This window comes from Callorhinus ursinus, unplaced genomic scaffold (genome assembly GCF_003265705.2).
Source record: "Callorhinus ursinus isolate GAN/ISIS: 27379988/994484 unplaced genomic scaffold, GSC_fseal_2.0 scaffold16, whole genome shotgun sequence".
NCBI lineage: Eukaryota > Metazoa > Chordata > Mammalia > Carnivora > Otariidae > Callorhinus > Callorhinus ursinus.
The window spans coordinates 29,163,314-29,184,993 of record NW_027397078.1 but is presented as its reverse complement, the minus strand read 5'-3'; the positions used below and the strand labels follow the sequence as shown (position 1 = coordinate 29,184,993).

Sequence of the window (21,680 nt, the reverse complement as noted above, 5' to 3'; positions counted from 1 at the left end):
ACTGACATGAAGCAGATTTACAGGAGAAAATAAAACTTAATTATGTACATGCAGGAAATCCACACAGACAGGAGATCCCAAACATAGGCATGATGAGGTCTATATGTCATCCTGAACCAAGGAGAAGAGGGTAGGAGTCTGGGACTTCAAAGGGAAGGGAAGCAATTCACAGGAAGATGAACGAGAGTAAATGTTGGGTAAACAAATGTTTGCTGGGCCACTCAGAAACAATGGGACATAGGAATTTGATCAAACAGGTCTTGTTAGGTTCCTTCCTGTCTACCGTACCTAGTTCATATCATGATAGAGTTATCTACGGCGATAGCTCTCTTCCTGGAGCAGGTCCTCTGTATAAATTCTTTTACACAGTTAGGGGGAAGGTTGAAGTTTCTTCATGTGTCTTTTGGGGCCTTGATTGATTTTAGCTGGAAATAATCTCTTTGCCAAAGTGGCACATTTTGGAGTGGCCTGCCTTTGACTGCTGCAAAAGTTATTTTCATCTCATGTGATATAAAATCCAGAGCTTCATTCAAAAGTGAAAGTGAACCTGTTCAAGTAAAAGAGTCATTACACATATAGAAGTTTCCTATCCTCAGCTACATCAGGTTGATTTATATGACATTTCCTTAAAACTGCTTTGTGAATCAGACTTTTCACTAAGAATAACAATCCACGTCACTCAGGTAAATCAGTGCAATTTCACAGCATTACTGATACCTCAGTTTGCTTATAATTTTTATTTCTCTCAGTCTTTCCAAATATTTGAGATCTTTAGCTTATGACATTATTTTATTTATATATCACACCACATTTTTTGTTCTGGTAACACTACTGAATGGACCATAAAAATCATAAGAACATTGTAGAATGTAGTTTGACTTTAAAAGTTACGAAAGAGTGGGTTGACAAAGAAAGAGATTTAAACAAATAAAACTCATGCAGTGTTATAGAGCCCTGCCACTCAAAGCATGTTTCACTATCACTGGGGAGCTTATTAGAAATACAGATTCATGAGCCCCACTCCAGACCTATTGAACCAGAACCTCTAGGGGCTGGGCCTAAGAATCTGTGTTTTAACAAGATCCCTAGGTGATTTATAAGCACATTAAAGTTTGAAAAACTCTGTTTTAGAGAGTTTTATGTAAATGAGACTCACAGATGTTGTACTCTTTGGAATATTGGTAAAAATACTAACTTCAGGTTTGGTAAACTTAAAACCTAGTCTTAACTCAAGTGTATGCTTGACTCCTTCCCCCTATCAATACCTTCACTTAATTAATCAGCATTTGTCTTTTAGAAGTCAGTTCAAAGCTTACTTTCTCCGATAAGCATTTACTTGCTTGACCTCCTGACTCACTCTCATAATACATGTACTTCTCCTTTGCAATTTCACATTTATTTTTATGATTATTTGATTAATGTCTGCTTCCCCCACTAGGCTATAAACTTCATGAGGGGGCACCTGAGTGGCTCAGTTGGTTAAGCGACTGCCTTCAGCTCAGGTCATGATCCTGGAGTCCTGGGATCGAGTCCCGCATCGGACTCCCTGCTCAGCAGGGAGTCTGCTTCTCCCTTGGACCCTCCCCCCCTCATGCTCTCTCTCTATCTCATTCTCTCTCAAATAAATAAATAAAATCTTAAAAATAAAATAAAATAAAATAAACTTCATGAGGGAAGGGACCTCGTCAGTTCTGTTAACTGGTATATCCCCAGGGTCCAGCACAGTGCCTGGCACACCATAGATGCTCAACAAATATTTGTTGAATGAATATATGAATGAAACCAAGACAAGAATAAGTGCTCTTAGAGAAAATTCTCTAAAAACTTTTCTAAGGGCTTCACAATGAGTGCTTAGTCCTCTCGGGCAATAGCAACAAGGATTTTGAAAAGAAAGCCATGGATCTTTCCCAGGCCTTGTTTTAGCTAATAGTTTCAACGGTCCTCCAAGAAACCAACTGTTCTTTGTTTTCTGTGTTCATGATGCAAAAATGTTTGACAGGGAGGCAAGTGGTGGCAGAAAGAAAGCTTGAAGAACCTGGAACCTGCCTTTCCAATAAACAGGAAGTGGTTCTCTCATCCAGCTTGTGTTGTCCACATTCTGTTAGCAGGTACTGTCATATCTGATTCTGACATTGTGGGGCTGCCAAGGCAACCTATTAAAGATTCATTCTAGAATTTACTTCTGGAAAATTCCAGATGAGGCTGAGGAATTCTCTTTAAGTAAGACCTATAAGCGTGACGATGGATAGTGTCCTGAGCCTGCAGGTTAAGCTGAAAGATTCAGCGACCAACAAAGTGAAGATCTAGGAGTCTATTTTCCTTGAACCAGTGCAGAACTGATAAAACTTAGAAGGGTAAGAACGCTTAATGGAGCAGATGAGTTGAATGAAATCTGGGTAGGCATGGAACCATATGATTGAAAGTTAACCTTCTTCCTCTGTTTTGCCAACTCTGGTAGACTCTATGTTTTGTGTATGGTGTTTATCATACTTTAATATGTATTTTTGTATATTTTACTATAATTTATATTTGGGCGATCTTTATAGGGTAGAATGGGTCACCTTGATGTGGAAGGAGTATTGGCCACCGAATCGTAAGACTGTAATGTTGGGGAGGCCACCTAACCTCTCTGGGCCTTGTGTCCTCTCCTATAAAATGAAGGACCTTTCTGAGCAATTCCAGAGGACCAGAGTGTCTTACCACATCACAGGCTTACCTGTGACAGAGCTCTAGGCCAAGAACCTCATGATGATCTTGCAAGGGGACTCCACTGTGTGCCTAGATCAGTTTTGCCCCATTCCCAGTGCCTTGATATGAGAGGCAGTTGCATAAATGTATATTCTTGTTTTATTTTTGTCTTGGAATGGCAGATTATAGCTCCTGCAGAAGGAAAATAAGAAGAAGTAAGAAATTACCATTACTCTGCCATTGACTCATGCTAGATGTCAAACTGAGATACATGCAAAACGCAAGCACATACAAGCTAAAGGAACAGATTGTGGCAATATTTAAAAATATCACAACTCTCTAAATAAGAAGTAGTTCTGGTAAGCCTATTTGGCATTCATGCAAAATACCCATAACTCTGAAAAATCTGAATTGTACATTGCCAAGGTAAATTACTTCTACACAGTAATTATAGATGCAACTATATTGGATTATATGAGAATACCTGTCTCCCTTGGTTTACAGATAGCCCTCTCTCCCGGGCCCCTTCCTTTTCCAGATTGTTGCTTTTTTAGTCTCCTTTGTTCCTTCCTCCTCCTCCTTTCCTTTAAATGTCTCAATTCCCCAGGCTTCTGCTTTTGCCCCCTCTTGCCTTCCTTCTCTACAAGCTGTCCCTGGCTCTTTGGTCTTCTCCACCCGCTTCAGTTGTTATCCATAACCTGATGACCTCTTGATGGGAATCTATAGACCTGACTTATTTCCTGGGCTCTACACTCAGGCTTCTGCTGCCTTTGGGACACGGAAACTTGTTATTTTTCTCCATCTCTCCTTCATGTCCTAGCCCTGTACCTGTTAATACTCTCCCACAGTTAATGGCATTGCCCGCCAGACTGTAAATGACAGGGCAGGGACAGTGTCTTGTCCACCACGGTACCCCCAGCACTTGGCGTCATGCCTGGCATAGGGTGGACACAGAGTAAATACTGAAGAAGTGATTAATCCATCTATTATTTCAAACTAGAAACCTCCCTCACTTCCTATACCCAGTCCAGGATCTGTGGGATTTATGACGGGAAAGGCTTTTGCATCGGGCCCTTCCTCTCTACCCCCACCACCCCTCACTGTGATTCAGCCCTTCTCATCTCCTGGATTGTGGCCGGGGCTTCCTCAGTCTTCCCACGGCTGGCTTTCCCCCAGTTCCTCATCATCTGACCCTCAGAGTGATCTTCCTCAAGCTTGAATCGAATCAGAGCACCCTCAGGCTTCCCTTCACTTAGAGATCGAATTCACCATCTGGCAGCCTCACACTGAATCCGTGGAGCTTGTACCGTGTTTTGAGAAGATGAGAATGACTGCATTTCATTGATTCTAAGATGACCGTGCTTTTCACATTTTAGCACCTCTGAGATTGGGATGTGTCTTAAAATCAATGGAGTGCCATGGTTTGATGGGTGGCTTTTTTCCTTCTTCTTGGTACGTAAAATAATGATGTACCTTATAGTCGATGGCATCCTAAATTTGCAGAAATACACTGACATTTAAAAGTAGGGAGATTTTACATAAAAATATGTTCAGCTTCTCTTGAAAAATTACACTGGGCAACCCTGGGCCAGGATTTCTGGATGGCAGACTAGGAGGGAGCTACCAGTAGGTAGCAGCTGCCTCATTCAGACACAAACTCTCTAGAATGTCCCATCACTTCCACCTAGGCTGCTTTGTTCATTTATCTCACCTGCCCCAGCCCATGTGAGCATTTGAAATTGTAATCCCTGACTGATGAGTTAAAATCTGAATTCTTTGTTAGGGTTTACAAGAATGATCACAGCTGGTCCCAACCTACCTCCCCATCCTCTGCTCTATACACCCCCTCCCCCCAAGTCTCAGGAAACATTACTCAAATATATCATGCACCTATGATCCCTGGAATGCCTTTTCCCACCTTGCATGTTCTATGAAGTATTTCCTCACTTGCCCTGGCAGAACTACTATCCTTCTAGACTCCAACAGTATGTGGGCATATCTCTGTACCTACACCTCCTGTCTTGAAATTACTTGTGGACAGACCCGTGTCTCTCATTCAACCATGAACCTGCAAGGGAGATGGATCAGAATGTATTCATTTTTGTATCCCTGCCTTGTAGCTAGAACATGCTCAGTAAGTACCTGTTGAATAAAGAATGGTTGGGGTACATTTTCTGACTGGGATCTCTGTTTTTTGAGTTTTGCTCATGGATAGAGAGCCAAAGGTGAAGTCCGAGGGAAGGGCCAGTGTTTTCCTTAGCGCTCGTAGTTTACAGTAGAAGGTGCTGCTTCTGGCTGGGATTTAGGGCGGCCCTTGGCAGAGTCAGCCCACGGGGACTTTAATATCTCGCAGACCCCAAGGCACTAAACCAGAGCCAGCTCTGAAGTTTTTTCTTTTAAAATTCATGTACAGTAAAGTCGACTTGTACAGTTTTGTGAATCTGGACACATGGCTAGATTAGTGTAACCACCACCCTAATTAGGACACAGAACACTGCCCCCCAAAGCTATCCTCTTGTAGTCACCCCCCCCATTAGCCCTGACAACCACTGAGCACTTCTCCATCACTGTGGCGTTATCGTCCCAAGAATGTCACAGAAATGTACGTAACATTTTAAGACGGGTTCTTTTATTCAACATAATGCCTTTGAGATTCATTCAGGTTGTGTGTATCAATAATTTGTTTTTCTTGTTAAGTAGTAGTCCATTGTACAGAGGTCCCACAGACATGCATCCATTCACCCACCGAAGGACATCTGGGCTTTTTGCAGTGTTTGACCGTATGAACCCATGCATATGCTTTTGTGTGAATATAGACTTTCATTTCTCTAGAGTAAATACCCAGGGGTAGGATTGCACTGTCATATGGTAAAAGTGTATGTTCAAGTTTACAAGAAACTACCGAACTATTTTTTCAGAGTAAATGTACGATTTTGCATTCTCACCAGCAAAGCATGAGAGTTCTAGTCACGCTACATCCTAACCAGCGCTGGGTATGATTAGATTGTTTTTAACTGTCCTAATAGGTGTACTGTGTTATCTCATTGTGGCTTTATTTTGAATGTTTGCTTCCTCAGATCCAGGCTAGGGGAACTGGAGGGAAGAAAATGGCCAACTCACCACCAGTTTTGTGATACTTCAAACTCTGATCTTCCTCAATCTTCCTTCTGCTACTTACTTTTCCGAGTCCTTGTGTTACTTATTCATTGCTATGTAACAAATTACCAAAAACCTTAGAAGCTTAACATGCACATTTATGATCTCACAGCTTCTGTGGGTTTTGGTTAGGAGTCCGGGCATGGCTTACCTGGGTCCCCAAGAGCTGTTGCAGTCAAGGTGTTCGCTAGGCCACAGTCATCGGAAGGCTTAACCGGAGAAGGGTCCACTTCCAATCTCAAGTGGTTGTTGGCAGGATTCATTTCCTTGAGGTCTGTTTGACCGAGGGCCTCCGTTCCTTGCTGGCTTTTGGTCAGAGACTTCCTTCAGTCCTCTGTCATGTAGGCCTCTCCAACATGGCAGCTTACTTCATCAAAAGCACACAAGCTGTGAAGGCAATAGAGAGAGTCTGCTAGCAAGACGGAAAGTCACAGTCTTATAACCTAGTCACAGAAACAATATGCCAACACCTTTGCCGTATTTGATTGATTAGAAATCAGTCACTAACTAGGTCCAGCCTTACACTGAAGGAGAGGGGATTACACAAGAGCATGAATACCAGGAGGCGGGGATTGTTGGGCCATCTTGGGTCTGCCTGCCACAGTCCTCAGATAGCTGCTCCATGGATCCTGTCCAGGTGTTTTACAGCTTCATTCTGCAGGAGAGACAGGTGGAGTGGGTAGTGTGCCCTTAGTCTACCCAGACCGTGACTCTCTATGAAGCTTTTTGATTTGATTTCTGAACATTCAGGGTTAATTTTAGGAGTCTGTTTGTTGGTTGGTTGGTTTTAACTTAAAGCCATCTAGGACCAAGCTAGGGTTAGATTAAGCAGTGGTCAAAATTTAAATTCTCATACCCACCAATCTTCTGTTTATTAAATTACAACCATGGAGAGCTCAACTTTTGTAGCCTTCTCAAGGCTGACCTTGTAAACTTCAACACATAATGACAGCTATTTCAGCCTGTCATTGTGGCTGCTGACCAGGTGACCCCAACAGATACATCTGGTCAGCACTGGCCTTTATGAATTTCTTTCCCTCGATAGTGAATTGTAACCCACTTTTAATTTCTTTTGATGGCTTTCTAATGACTTGCCAAATTTGGCCTCTCTTTTCTCTTACTTAATGTGGCTTTTCAATACCCAGAATTCATCCCTGGAGATATGTTTGATCCTTTCTCTTTATTGAAACATAAAATTACTTGGTATTCCTTTCCTCTCTTTAAAAGGCTCTTTAAGGGCGCCTGGGTGGCTCAGTTGGTTAAGCGACTGCCTTCGGCTCAGGTCATGATCCCGGAGTCCCGGGATCGAGTCCCACATCGGGCTCCCTGCTCGGCAGGGAGTCTGCTCCTCCCTCTGACCCTCTTCCCTCTCGTGCTCTCTATCTCTCATTCTCTCTCTCTCAAATAAATAAATAAATAAAATCTTTAAATAAATAAAAAAATAAAATAAAAGGCTCTTTAAATCAAGATTCTTTGAATGTTTTTGATCGTGAACCTATCACAGTACAAGCTCTTTGAGAATGGACCCCTAATATGGGTATGGTAATGTATTTGTAATTAATACTACTGAACTCACGTATTGTGTACATTACCAAACATACATGAAAGTAGGAAATTAAAGAATTTAAAAATAGATAAAAATATGATTTCTAATATTTTGCTTTCTACTGTCCAAAGGGTTGCTACTGGGCATTCAGGTATCAGGGGCCATGAGTGGACAGACACCTTAAGTCCTCACCACCTAACAGATCAGCACACGTTGTTTCTTTTCTCAGTCTCTTCCCACATCCAGCTGCTCTGTCTAGAGTCTAGCATGTTCCCCAGTGTGTGTCATGACCAATACTAGGAGCTGCCCATTAGGATTACTTTTCCTTGGTAGAAGATGGAACTGGGGCCGACTCCAGGACACTTGTGGGGTAGGAGAGGTCCGCCGGCAATGCTCAGTCTGTCCCTTGTGAGGTAACCAGCCTCTCCGTTCCCCTCTGTCTCTCCATAGCTTGCTGCCACCATAGACTAACCAAGTGTCCTGGTCTAGGTTCGCTCAGAGGCAGACCCTGAGACAGGCATTTGAGAGCAAGGAAGGTGAAGGCAAACCCGGTAGGGAAATGGGGAAGGGAGAAAGGAAGGAGAGACAGCCAAGATAGCCAAGAAAGAGCAAGTCCAGCCTGCTGGGGTAGAGAGGCTGCCATTTTTCAATAAAACAGCAGACGGGCACTTTTCTCTACCCACTTGTACATCTACTTGCAATATTGTAATTGGGAGCTCAGGGCATTCTGATTTTTGTCTTACCTCTCCCATCTCACATCCTTGTTAAGGACTGTGAAATACACATTATCGGCAAGAACACTTTCTTCTCTCCCCCACCTCTTTTCTTCTCGGCTAACTTCTAACTTCTGGCTGCTCAGTCGTCAGGTCTTGGGTGGGGCATCACTTCTTTTCTTTTTCTTTCCTTTTTCCTTAACTAAGCTTTATGCCCAAACAGGGGGCTTGTCCTCACAACCTTGAGATCAAGAGTTACCCCGCTCTGCTCTACCAACTGAGCTGGCCAGGCACCCCAGTGACACTTCGTTTAGAAAGCCTTCCTTCATCCCCCTTACTGGGATGGGGCTCTTTCTCTGCACCCCGTCCCTGTCCCATTAGAGATCTTATCGTACCATATTGCTTTTATTTATTCATGTAATAAATTTCTATTATGTGCCCGGCACTGTTTTAGGTACCTGGAAAATTCATATTCCAATAGGAGAAGAAGATTTTAATTTGTGATTTTATTTCAATTTCTTGTTTGCCCCACCTAATCGTGTCCATTTTGTTCACCTGCTATGTCCCTGTCCTTCAGCAGCGCCTGCCACGTAGGGGTGCTCAGAGTGTTGTGTTGAATTGTGTCAAATTGAAGAGCACAAGCCACCTTAGTTCAGGGTGATTTGGTATGGCCATGACCTTTTCCAACCTTTCCTGTTGGCTGTTTTCATACGATGATGTGCCCACTGAGAGAGAGACATTGACCTCAACTGTTTGGGGCCCAAGTCTGTTAACAAGTGAGTTTAAAACTGTGAACGTTACTTTGCCAATTATTTTTTCTGTTTTCAGGCTGGGAGAAGACATCCCTGCTCAGCTGGAGGAAAGTCAGAGAGCATCTGAGAAGAAGCTGAGACCTTCATTTTGCAAACACATAAGGTGCTGACCGAGGCAGTATAGTGTAAGGATCATAAGTAGGGGTTCGAGAGTCTAAGTGCCTGGGTTCAAATCCCAGCTCTGCCACTCATTTGCTGTTTGACTTTGGGCTCTAGGTCCTGAAGTGTGAATGGGAATGATAATAATAGTATATGCCTCATAGGATGGTGTGTGGATGAAATAAGATTAATACATATAAAATTAACAAGTGCCTAGAACCTAGCACGTGCTCAATAAATGTTATTATTACCGTCTATTCGCATTTGTCAGTGCTGGTTCATTCAGCAATTGGAGGCTGGCTATAAGACTCTTTGTGGTGCTCAAAGTCACATTTCAGCATTCTTCATACAGTGGAAAAATATGGTGAAGTTCTTCATTTTAAGTGAATTCAAAGTTTTAGATAGATCACATAAAGGGTACAGCTAATGCAGTTCATGGTCCAGAGGCTGACCATTAAAATAACCACCTAAATCACGAGTTCTTTCCCTCCTTTCCTTTCTTTCTGTGATGAAACAAGCATCTCGTGAGTACCTCTTATGCATTTGGTGCCAGGAACGCCAAGAGGAACGAAATGGATCCTTTCCTCAGGATTTCCTATGTAAGAGGACAAATTACAGTGCGCTTTGGGAAGCTCTATAATTGGACGCGCACATGGCTTTGAGAGCCAGAAGACGGAGGGCCTAACTCCCCTTTGGCGATTTGGGAAAGGCTTCACACAGAGGAGTTGACATTTGAACAACCGTATCTAGACATAGCCATCATTTAACCCCTGTGGACTGAATAGGCATTTGGCCGGAAACATAGCTGTAGAGCGACATGGTCCGCTATTTGTTTGAGAACCTGGGTAATGACGCTATCATTTACAAAGCGAATGGCAGCCTCATCAGGTCCTAGTCTTGGAGACCCTGCCATGGAAACCTGTACGGTCGTACTGCCTCGTAATGAGGCCCTCTGATAATATTTAATATGCTAATAGGAGTACAGAAGCCCAGAGCTGCCTTTCCAGGTATTTTTAAAGTGACCCCATTAGATTAAATAGCAAGCGAGGTAACCACTTCCCTGGATGGCCTATGGCTCTCGAGTGCAGAGAGGAGTTGGCTAAAGAGCAGCTTGGGTGGGGTTATGAAATGATTTTTGGCCCGAGTCCTTTAAATCCTAGCTTGCGATGCCGAAGGCCAGGAAGCTCAAAAACAGATGCTGGCTTACCAGCCAGGCAGCACTGGGGAGAGAATTGCTGTGGGTGCAGCTGCAGTCAGTTTGAGCCTGTGGGAGCAAGATCACCCCGGACAGCCTCGAAAGATGCCAGAACCGTGCCTGGCGGCCCCCATCCTACCAGCAGCACCTCGTTTCCCAAATGCGTCTCCCTCCTCTTCCTTCTCAAACTCAGCAAAATTACAGGTCGACTCTCAGTTTCCTTCCTGCCACGGAAGGGAGGTGAATCTCTCTCTCCCAGCCGGGTTCTCCATCACGTAGCTAATGGAACAGCGAGAGGGATAGAGCGGCAGTACAGCACCCAGGGCTGCTCCCTGCGCCCCGTGCCCTTTCAAGTTCAAGGAGGAATGTAGAGCGTGCCCACACCTCTTAGTCATACCCAGTGGCTGCCGTGTTGCCTAAAAATCAGCCTCGGTGGGCCTAAAGGGTTAGCCACTGAACGTTCTTCTGCCCTTACCTAGTAAAATTCCTCGTGTGTTTTGTACCGATGCAGATTACTTATGCCAACAGAGGCCTGGCCCTGCCTGTCCAGGGCCGGGTCCCCTGGAAAGCAGTCGTGTGACCGCAGCCCATTACGTGAGTGTGTCTCTTGCTCTCCAAGCCGAGGCGGGAACAGGGCAGGGTCGGGGCAGACAGTGGCGACTCCCAGGCCAACCCGGCCTCACCCGGATCTGTGGCTCTGGGCTCGCCTTCCAGGCTGAAAGGCAAAAAGCAGCCGTGGCCTGTTCGAGTTATTTCTTTGTGCATGTGTATTTATTTCTTGATTTATTTGTGATTTATTTAAGCAAGAGTTCTCCCTGCAGAGAGATACAGAGGTGTGAGATGTGGAGTGTGTGTGTGCGTGTGTGTGGGGGGGTGGGGGCGGTGCTCCAGAGAGCTGGAATTGTACCTCTTTTCTTTCAGACCTCTGCATCCCTCATAGAGAAGGTTTTTTTCTTGTTTTTGTGTCTCTTGAAACACCTGGAGTGAGGAAAAACCTCCGCATTTGCCAAGCAGAAGAAAGAGGTAATGTGTTTGTTTGTTCTTAGGTATTTTGAGCAAGCAGAAGTCTACATTATAAACATCTATTGTGTAGCAATGGGACAGGAAACCTGTACGCCTTAGAGTTTATTTTATTGCTTTGCAATTTCCCGGAGTGATTTTTTCCTCAAAGAGTCTGATTCCTAATCAGTTGTCCTTGTCTTAAAAAGGTGTACAGATGACTTTGCAATTTGAAGGGTTGCAAAGGAATTTGATGTTTGGAAAAACTCTGTGGTCACTTGGGTGAGGACTAGAAATGAGGGAAGAGATACTTTGAGAAACCCTTCTAGACCCTTTGTGGGGCCATTACCCAAGGCCCACTACACAACTTCATGTTCAGAAATCTTCCTGTAGCTCCCTTGCCTCTTACTATCTTAGAGGATCACTGGGTTTCCATCTCTCTATAGGAAAGGGAAACAGAGTTCCTTGAAGTGTTTGAGAATTCTCTTTAGTGATGTAGTGCTTCAGACTGGCTCTGAAACCAAGGTGTAGCTAACCCTTTAGTGGACATTTTTGTTCTTTCACCATTGAACAGAATGGGTCTTCAGGGCTGCCACTAGTCAACTGTGCCACGGAGTGCCATATTTAATTTCTGAGTCTCAGTTCTTCATCTGTAATGCGGGAGTGATGGTACCACCTTAAGAATTGCTGTGAAGATTAACTGGAGTAAGAGAAATATAAAGCACCCACTGGGCTGGGTAAACAGCAGTCCCTTAATAAATAGTAGTGATTTTAGCTATTATGATTATTACTGGCATAGCATTCTTTCAGATCTTAGTGCTCTCAGAGGAAGAGAGTTCATTTCTTATGAATCTACAATTATCCCAGAAGGAGTAGACACCCGAGGGTTTTAGCCTCTGGAGGTCCCAGACCATGCATTCTGAAGGAAGAGATCTGAGCAAACATAGGCTCGTTTCAGCACTTGTACAGGGTGGGCACCCACCCATGCATGGCCCCTCCTGACTCATTCAGCTAAGAAGAATTGCTTTTTGTTCAAGCTGTTTTTTTCCACCCCTGAGCTCCTCAGTAGTCCTCAGTACAAAGCCTGGAAGGTGGGCGTTATTATTCCTATTAAGAGAAAACTGAGGTGCAGTGGAATTAATGTTAATTAGTTAATTAACTAATGAATTTTTATTTAAGTAGGCTCCACACCCAACGTGCGGCTTGAACGCACCACCCTGAGATCAAGAGTCACATGCTCTACTGACTTGAGCCAGCCTGATACTCCCAGTTTGTTTGACCTTTAAACCCCAGGCTCTACTGAGCCATCATGAAGCAGTTAGGAACAATAGATGCTCTTGAGATGCTTTACCTCAAAAGGGTCCCCTGCTAGGCTGTTTGGGAAACAGTGGACACTCTGGCTCTTTCTTAGAGATTCCCGTTAGAGATGCATATTAACATCTTGAAGGCTCTGAGGAATCTTGCAGTCAAGAAATCTGTTTAATTCTACTTCTCCTCAACTTATTCCATTGTGGGACCTTTTTTTGCCCTATTCCTAGAATCATAAAGCACAGAGAACTACTCTTCCACAAACATGTTGTGGAAAACCTGGCACCAGGCCAAGCTGCCTCTCGATGACCATCCTGTCTGATACAACAACAGATACCTTCAGACACCTTCTGGTGGTCAGTGTGGTCTCCTCCCTCTTCTTATCCTTTCATCTGATGAGACCCGGGAAGAGTCACTGGGTCGGTCTCACAGACTTCCCCTTCATTTAAGCCCCCAGACACAAGGATATGAACAAGGAAACGCTACAGTGTTCTCCAGGAAAGGTGGTGATGGAAGGGGCCCCTTTAGCACCGTCCGCCAGGGCCTCCTCTACCCTACTCTAGGCCCCTTGGTTGTCCTTAGGCCACAGACATCAGGCTACAGAACCCCTGTTTTGCTGAATAGCAAAGAGAATGCTGCAGTGAGCCTGAAGAGGTGTCTGTCCTCCGTGCTCCTGTCTCCACAGTGCAAAAGGGGGAAGAATGAAGCCGGCCTACTTAATTCCCACTTTGAGGGGTGGGAGTGTGGTGCCCGTTGAACGACTTTGGGTTTTGGATTTGGGTTCCTCAGGGCCAGAGCTAGAGTAGGAATTTCTCATAAGAGGCGGCACCTCTGAGAAAGGCTGAGTCTTTAGCACGGGAAACCACACGATTCACATCTAGAACGCCAGAGGCAGAATCAAGGTCCAGGTAGCTGAGTGGAGGTGTGGGAGTTCAGGAAGAATGTACTCTGGAATAAAATAAAGAATGAATAACAACAACTTGGGGAGGTTGGGCTAGCCCTTGGAGGGTGCTTGATGGCGGAGGTTAGGTTGGCTCCAAGGGCCATCATTTGTTCTTTCCATGTATTTTCACCTTGGGAAATGAAAAGTGATTGGGATGAAAAGAGCCGGACCTCAAACCCTTCGGCCCTTCAGTTCCCCTCCCCGCCCTCACGTACAGTGAAACCTTCCAGCAGAAGCCTTAGAAGGCTTTTCTCTTTCAGATTATAAGTGAGTGCCAATGATGAGTCAGTGTTTCATGTTTGTGCTTTAAAGCCATCCTCGATATGTAAATATTAGTAGGGCAGCCGCACCGGGCAAATTTCAAACTGTTTTTTGCCAAAATCCGCCTTTTCAGTGTACATGTCACTGATTATGGCCTCCTTGGGTCTTCGTGAACACTGCAGAAACTCGCCACCTCTGGAGCTAGAGGACCCATTTCAGGCCCTACGGAATCATTTCTCCAGAGACTTCTTTGGCACACTAAGTGCTTTTCTAATGCTGACAGAGGGCTGGAAATGGAAGGAGCTTCGATTTTTCTCAATAATGGAAAATCCCCAAATCATTTTTATCAGCTTTACAGCCAGCTAGAGATGTGCTCAAAGAGACATACATTGCTTAAAAACTTGTTTTCCTGTCTGCCTTTAAGTGGATGATGGCAGTGTAGTTTGGGCAGTGTGTGGGAGTATTAAGTGGCACCTGGCCTTACCCAGCTTTTGTTTTGGTGAGCATTAAAACAAGCTCTTCTTGGTTTGTTTGTTTTACTTGTTACCTGAAGGAAAAAAAACAGTTTAAGAATAACTTGCTTAACACTTATTTCATAATGTAAAATTTTCAATAGCAAATCTTTTCCTGATAACCAAAGAATTCTAGAACAATTCTCAGTTTTTCTCCATCATGATTTTAAAATCTTCTTTAAAAATGAGGAAGTACTACCCATTTTCTGGTTTAATAAAAGGCTTTGGTATAATCAAATAGCATGTATCTGTGCACCAAGTCATGGACTAATACTGACTTTTAGCAATTATTTTTTTTTAAGATTTTATTTATTTATTTATCTGAGAGAGAGAGTGTGTGTGTGCACAAGTGAGTGAGCATGAGCAGGGGGTGGGGCAAAGGGGGAGGGAGAGGGAGAGAAAGAATCTCTCCAGCAGACTCTGCGTGGAGCCGGACACAGGGCTCGACCCCACAACCCTGAAATCATGACCTGAGCTGAAATCAAGAGTTGGATGCTCAACCGACTGAGCCACCCAGGCACCCCAGCAATTAATTTTTTAAAATACCCTGCCTGGGGCGCCTGGGTGGTTCAGTCATTTAAGCGTCTGCCTTCGGCTCAGGTCATGATCTCAGGATCCTGGGATCGAGCCCCGAGTCGGGCTCCCTGCTCAGAGGGGGGAGTCTGCTTCTCCCTCTCCCTCTGCCCCTCACCCCCTTCCCCCGCTCATGTGCTCTCTCTCTCTCTCTCTCATTCTCTCTCTCCCAAATAAATAAATAAAATCTTTAAAAGGAAAACAAAGGATCCTGGCTTAGAAAGCTCCGTTAATGCATTTAGCATTTATCAAACACCTGCTATGTGAAAGGTACTGTGTAGGTGCCAGAGATTCAAAGAGTATTTAGAAAGAAAGAACCCATGGAGCTTACAGTCTAACAGAAATATACTCAAGTTTGATGCGTTTTAGTTCCTAGTGAATTTTTTATATGGAATTTTTTTTTGTTGTGTAATGAACTGAGGGGTGGCTGAGAACCAAATGCCTTTGGGGAGATATTGCTTTATTTTTTTTTTTCTGGAAAAAGAAAATCAAGCCTGAAATGTCTCACTTCTTCCTGTTGAATCAGTGTTGCCTACTCAATGCCCAACTCTTCTGTATTCACAAAAAGGGGTAGGAAAAATAGCATAAAGATGAAAGTGAAGCCCAAAGGAGATAATAACGGAGAGCAGTGTTTCTCCACCTGAGATCTGGGAGCGCCTGTGTCAAAGTCCCCTGAAGGCTGCATTCTAATTGCAGATTCCCAGACCCTCCAGACTGAGTACTGGTGGTAAAGCCTGAAGGTCTTCATGTTTTAATAACCTCCCCTGGTGAGTCTTGTGATACTCATGTCAAAGAGCACTGATCTAGGCACGTGGAGAAGGTCACCAGGACTTCAAAGGGTGATGAAGGAACCCAGCAGATGTGTCCTCAGAGGTGCTACACATAACCTATAAGACATTTCTGAGTATACGGATGCCTGGGTGGCTCAGTCGGTTGAGCGTTTGACTAGGTTTCACCTCGGGTGGTGATCTCAGGGTTGTGAGGTGGGGCCCTGGTCTGCTCCATGCTCCGTGCACAGTCTGCTTGAGATTCTCTCTCTCCCACTCCCTCTGCTCCTCCCCCCCCCTTTCTCTCTGTCTCTAAATAAATGGATAAAATCTTAAAAAAAAAAAAAAAAGACATTTCTGAGTACAGAGAGAAGGCAGGTGATGGGTAAATTACTGCCCAGATTTCAAAAACGAGAAAAGAAGAGATGCCAGAAACCACCGCTTTATAAGCCTGACATGACCTTTGGAAAAATTCTGTTCCAAACAGATGGAGTCAAAGCATTTAGAGGAAAATGTGATGATCCTTAGGTGTCATCATGGGTTTGCTCAAACATTGTCACTATTAAAGACTGTCAAATTTGGCTGCACATTAGAATCATCTGGGAGTTTTAAAAAAATCTTGATGCCCAACCCCCACCCAGTACCGGTTACATCACAATCTCTGGGGATGGGACCCAGGCATCCGTCTTTTTAAACCCCCAGAGATTCTCATTTAATGCAGTGCTGTCTGAGCACTGGGAGTTTTAAAAGCTCCCTGGGCTATGGTAATAGGCAAAAAAGTTTGACAACCCATTTGCCTATACGACATTAGGCAAGTTGCTTGACTTCCTTGCACTTTGTGTAAATTCTAGGCAATTTAAAGGCCTCTCCTGCCTTTCAACTTCTGGTGATTCTGTTATTAAAAGTCATGCCAAACTGATTTCCTCCTTCCTTCCCTCCTTCTGTTCTCCTCCTCCTCTTCATTTTCTTTCTTCTGGGGGCTGGGAGAGTCAAGGTGTCAACGTATATATCTTAACTGCATGAAAATATTTAGCAAAATTTCCCAGGATGTCTCATAGGCAAATAAGATGGTAGTTACGATGGGTGGATTTAGCACCTAACTGAACAAATATGCTCAGAGTATGAATGTAATGGGTCTGCAGTAACCCTGGAGAATGGGCCGCGTTGGAACGCTACAGGAGCTGTTGTGCCCTTGGAGCTGACCTTGTTAACATTTTTTATCCAGGTTGTAGGTAAGAAAGATATGAAAGAAATGCCTGTCAAATTTGGAGATAACCCAACGTTTAGGAGGCTTAATTCATACCATACATAAAAGCATCAGGCCTAGGTCTGAGCAGAATATCTGTTTATTAAGGTTATTATTGTTTTAACAATATTTCCGTAATTCAAATATTGTGCTCGTTTTATTTGTTCTCTTTCTTTAGTTGAGTCAAAATTTGGAGGCTTTTGTGTACTGCTAATGGAAAAACAGCCCTGGTAGGGTCTCAAGTCAGTTGTTCTCTGATTTTGTTCCTATCAAGCAGTGCAAATCGATTAGATCCGGCTGGTTTGGAGCAATAGAAAATAAAGGAAGTGTCACCCCAAAAAGCCACGAGGTGGATGGAATACTAAAATCCAGTTTAGCAGTTTCGGCTGATGAGCGTGAGGATAGACCCGGGAGGGGAGGGTGTCTCAGAAACACGTGGACGGCTTATTTAAAAAGGGCCGACTGGACTCTTGATCACAGGTCGTGGAGTTCAAGCCCTCTTTGGGCATAGAGTTTACTGAAAAAAAAAAAAAAAAAAGAACACACACAAACAAAAAGGGCGCTCGGCTCCCTCCCCTCCGATTGTGACACCCTAGTCTGGGGGGAGGCCTCGAGCCTGCTTTTTTAAAACAAGCTCTCCAGCTGATTCTGAGAAATAGTGTTGAGGAACTCACTTTGATTTGAGTTTTGGCAGAGTTGTTTAAATATGTTGTTTTGTCTCATAGTCCGTCTCCAATCTGTGTTTCTAAAAGCCCAGATAGATTTAATTATTTTGTGCTTACAACCCAAACAGTTAAATTAGATCAGGTCCTTCAGATCCCAGTCCCTATATTTCAATTAGAAAACCGTACGCTCTTACATTTCCGTTTTCCCTTTCATTTTTAATGCTTTATTTTATACAGACCTCGATCAGACCTCAACACGGGGAAAATATAATTTATGTGTAGCGCAAAAGCAATCTATAATAGCTGCTCGGGTGCTGCGGCTGTGTTTTGGAAAATGCACCCGGCTTAGATTATGCCTGATCATTTTCCGCATCACATGCTGAACAGCAGTTGCGAAGAAGCATAAAATGAATGCTGCTGAGCAGCCCTCAGATACCTTGCTGTTAACGGGTGCTTTCCTCCCCCCCCCCCCCCCCCCCGCCCCGCCGCCCCCCTGCCTCCCGTGTCTTCCTCAGCAGGATCTATGACTGAGGTGGATCGGCTAGGAGTGGCTCCTCGCAGCATAGAGGGAGGCACTTTTCACACTGTTTTGGAATGAGAAGTTAAATTCATGAGCACACATGATTTAGAAGACATGGGCTGTGGCACTTCGTCTTCAAGGAAAGACAGGAAATCTGAGAAAGGTGAGTGCCAGCGGGGGTGCCTGTCTTCCTGAATGAATGGGGAGCCCAGCGAGAGTGAGCCAGATTCGCCCTCTCCCCTTTCCCCGGGCAGTTACTTGCTTCTCCAGCAGCCCCATGCGCTTGGGCACAAGGCACCATCACTTGAGCTGAATATTGAAGGCTGAATATTGGCATAACACGGGGAACTACCTTTAGGAAGATGTAGCTTTGAATTTACGAGGTACCATAAAGTATTATCTAAGAGAGAGCTTATGTTTGATTTGATTTCAGCTGAAAACGTACCAATACAAAAAATCTCCATTTCAAATTCAGTGGCAGGGAACAAGAAAGCCTCTGTAAATTTATCTCTGTTTATTCAATATGTTTATAAATAGCTATATCCGTACCTATGTGGCATTTAGCTGCAGCATTGACTTTTTATTAGATTTTGTAACTCAGTGATTGGATTATTTTTTATAGCTATTCAACACAGAACTTCATGAGATTTGCCCCACGTTTTTAGACTATTCCGGGTGGAATTTGGGAAACGCAAGATCATCTGCTTCCCGAAAAGTGTGTTGTTTCTACATAGAGGACATGCCCCCCACGATCCCCATATAATTAGAGGCTTAAATATTGCCTTTGTTTATTTTGTACTGAAGTTCTTTCACATACCTACTAAAATCTAGTTTGCAACTCACTTGAGTGTTTAAGGGACATAGTCTCCACAAGCAAATAAAAATAAAAATAAACAAACTGGGATGATTATGTGAATAATTTGCTCTTAAACTCCATTCTTTTCGCGTCTAGGTTATAGATAATTTTCCCAGTTTCTTTTCCATGTCTTGTTTTTGGAAGTTTACTCAGGCTTAAGATGGACAGTTTAGGATGCAGAGTACTCTATACTAATTAGCATGTGATGTTTTTTCTTGGGAATCAAATGCTATTCTGCCTCCCAGCTGACTTGTGCTGGTGAGTTAGCAAAGCTGATCTCCCACAGTAGGGACACGGGAGATGTACTAACTCTTTCAAATCTGTAAGTCTTTCAAAAGCTCCAACTGAGCTAATTCCATGGTAATAATTTATTATAAGAGAGCAAAGGGAGTAATATTCTTTTTATATCTAGGATTATCCAGAGTTCTTTAAATTTAGCCAAATTTCTCAGGTTACTAAAAAAAAAAAAAAGGCCACGCCCAACTTGCAAAAGTAAATTCTCTCTTTTTGAAATACTTCTCAACTTTTAAAATGTTGCAGGTAAATGGAAATGTTGCCTTAGATTTTGGGATTGGTTTATCTTTTAATTTACCGAGGTGAAATTCACATAACACAAAATTAATCATTTTAAAGGGGACATTTCAGTGTCATTTGGTACCTTCACAAGGTTGTGTAACCATCCCTTCTAGTCTAGTTCCAAACATTTTCATCACTCCAAAGCAAACCCCCTTATCTACTGTGCAGTTTCTCCCTATTTCCCTCTCCTTCTAGCCCCTGGCAACCACTAGTGTTGTATTCTGTCTCTGTGAATTTACTGATTCTGGCTATGTCGGGTAACCTCTGCCTCCTTTCACTTAGCATGTTTTTGAGGTTCATTCATGTTGTAGCATCTATCATACTTCATTCCTTTTTAAGGCTGAATAGTATTCCATTGTATGTATAGACCACATTTTGTTTATCCATTCATCTATTGATGACATTTGGGTTGTTTCCACCTGTTTGGCTACTGGGAACAGTGCTGCTATGAACATGAGCATGTGTGTGTACTTGCTTGAGTTCCTGTTCTCAGTTCTTTGGGGGTATATACCCCGGAATGAAATTGCCAGGTCATATGGTAATTCTATGTTTAACTATTTGAGGAAATGCCAAACTCTTTTCCTGGATCATTCTCTTAAAAGAGCAGTTTTATTGAGCCTATAATTCACAGACCACACAATTCACCAGTTTAAAGGATATAATTCATTGGTTTTCAGTATATTCACAGAGCTGTACAACCATCACCACTATCAATTTTAGAACATTTTTCATATCCCCCCTCCAAACCATTAGTTGTGACTACCCTACCCACTACCTCCCCAGCCCTAGGCAATCACTAATCTACTTTCTGTCTCTATAGATTTGGGCTCTTCTGGACATTTCCTATCAATGTAATCAGACCACATGGAGTCTTCTCTGTCTGACTTCTTTCATTCAGCATAGTGTTTTCAAAGTTCATGTCATAGCAAGAATCAGAATTTCATTCCTTTTCATCGCTGAATAATACTCCATTGTCAGAATATGCCACATCGTATTCATCCATTCATTCATTGATAGACATTTGGGTTGTTTCTGCCTTTTTACTACTGTGAACAATGCTACTATGAACATTCGTGTACAAGTTGTAGTGTAAACACATGGTTTTGGGGTGCCTGGGTGGCTCAGTCATTAAGCATCTGCCTTCAGCGCAGGTCATGATCCCAGGGTCCTGGGATCGAGCCCCGCACTGGGCTCCCTGCTCCACGGGAAGCCTGCTTCTCCCTCTCCCACTTCCCCTGCTTGTGTTCCTGCTCTCATTATATCTCTCTCTGTCAAATAAATAAAATCCTTAAAACAAACAAACAAATAAATAAACATGTGTTTTTGGTGCTCTTGGGTATATACCTAGGAATAGAATTGCTGGGTCATATGGTAGCTCAATGTTTAACATTTTGAGAAACTCCCAAACTGTTTTCCCAAGTGCCTGTGCCATTCTTCATTTCCACCCACAGCATATAATGGTTATAATTTTTCCACATCCTTTGCAATACTTCTTATGGTCTGTCCTTTTGATTATACCCATCCTAGCAGGTATGAAATGGTAGTTCATTAGGGTTTTCATTTGCATTTCCCTAATGACTAATGATATTTAACATCTTGTCATGTGTATATTAGCCATTTGCAGATCTTTGGAAGAATGTCTATTTGGATCATCTGTCCATTTTTAGTTGTTTTTATATCATTTTTTTGTAAGAATTTTCTTTATATATTCCAGTTATAAGTTCTTTATCAAATATATGATTTGCAAATGTTTTCTTTCTTTCTGTGGGCTGTCTTCTCACTTTCTTGATGATGTCCTTTGAAGCAGAAAGGTTTTTAATTTTGATGAAGTCCAATTTATTTTTTCTTTGGTTGCTTATGCTTTTGGCATCATGCCAAAGAATCCATTGCCAAAGCCAAGATTGTTTATGGCTATGTTTTCTTCTAAAAGTTTTATATTTTTAGCTCTTACATTTAGGTTTTTGATACATTTTGAGTTAGTTTTCATATACGGTATGAGGTAGAGGAACAAATTTATTCTTTGCATGTGGATATCCAGTCATTCCAGTACCATTTGTTGAAAAGACTATTCTTTCTCCATTGAATGGTCTTGGCACTCTTGTCAAAAATCAATTGGCTGTAGAAATGAGGGTTTATTTCTGGACTCTGAATTTTATTCCATTGATCTATATGTCTATCCTTATGCCAGTACCACACTGTCTTGATTACTGTATTTTATAGAAAGTTTTGAAATTGGAAGTCTGAG

The 21,680-nt window shown here is 43.0% G+C and overlaps 1 protein-coding gene across 2 annotated transcripts in view; it reads left to right on the top strand.

Moving 5' to 3' along the window:
- The first annotated feature begins 2,212 nt into the window (after positions 1 to 2,212).
- PPEF1 (protein phosphatase with EF-hand domain 1) overlaps positions 2,213 to 21,680 on the top strand; it is a 112,880-nt gene continuing 93,412 nt past the window's right edge. Inside the window, exons 1-5 of one of the 2 annotated variants that reach the window (XM_073902023.1) lie at positions 2,213 to 2,354; positions 2,871 to 3,047; positions 8,932 to 9,018; positions 11,131 to 11,232; positions 18,002 to 18,166. The gene's annotated coding sequence lies outside the window, so the exon portion shown is untranslated. The remainder of the gene's footprint in view (positions 2,355 to 2,870; positions 3,048 to 8,931; positions 9,019 to 11,130; positions 11,233 to 18,001; positions 18,167 to 21,680) is intronic. The other variant, XM_073902024.1, reaches the window with a different exon arrangement.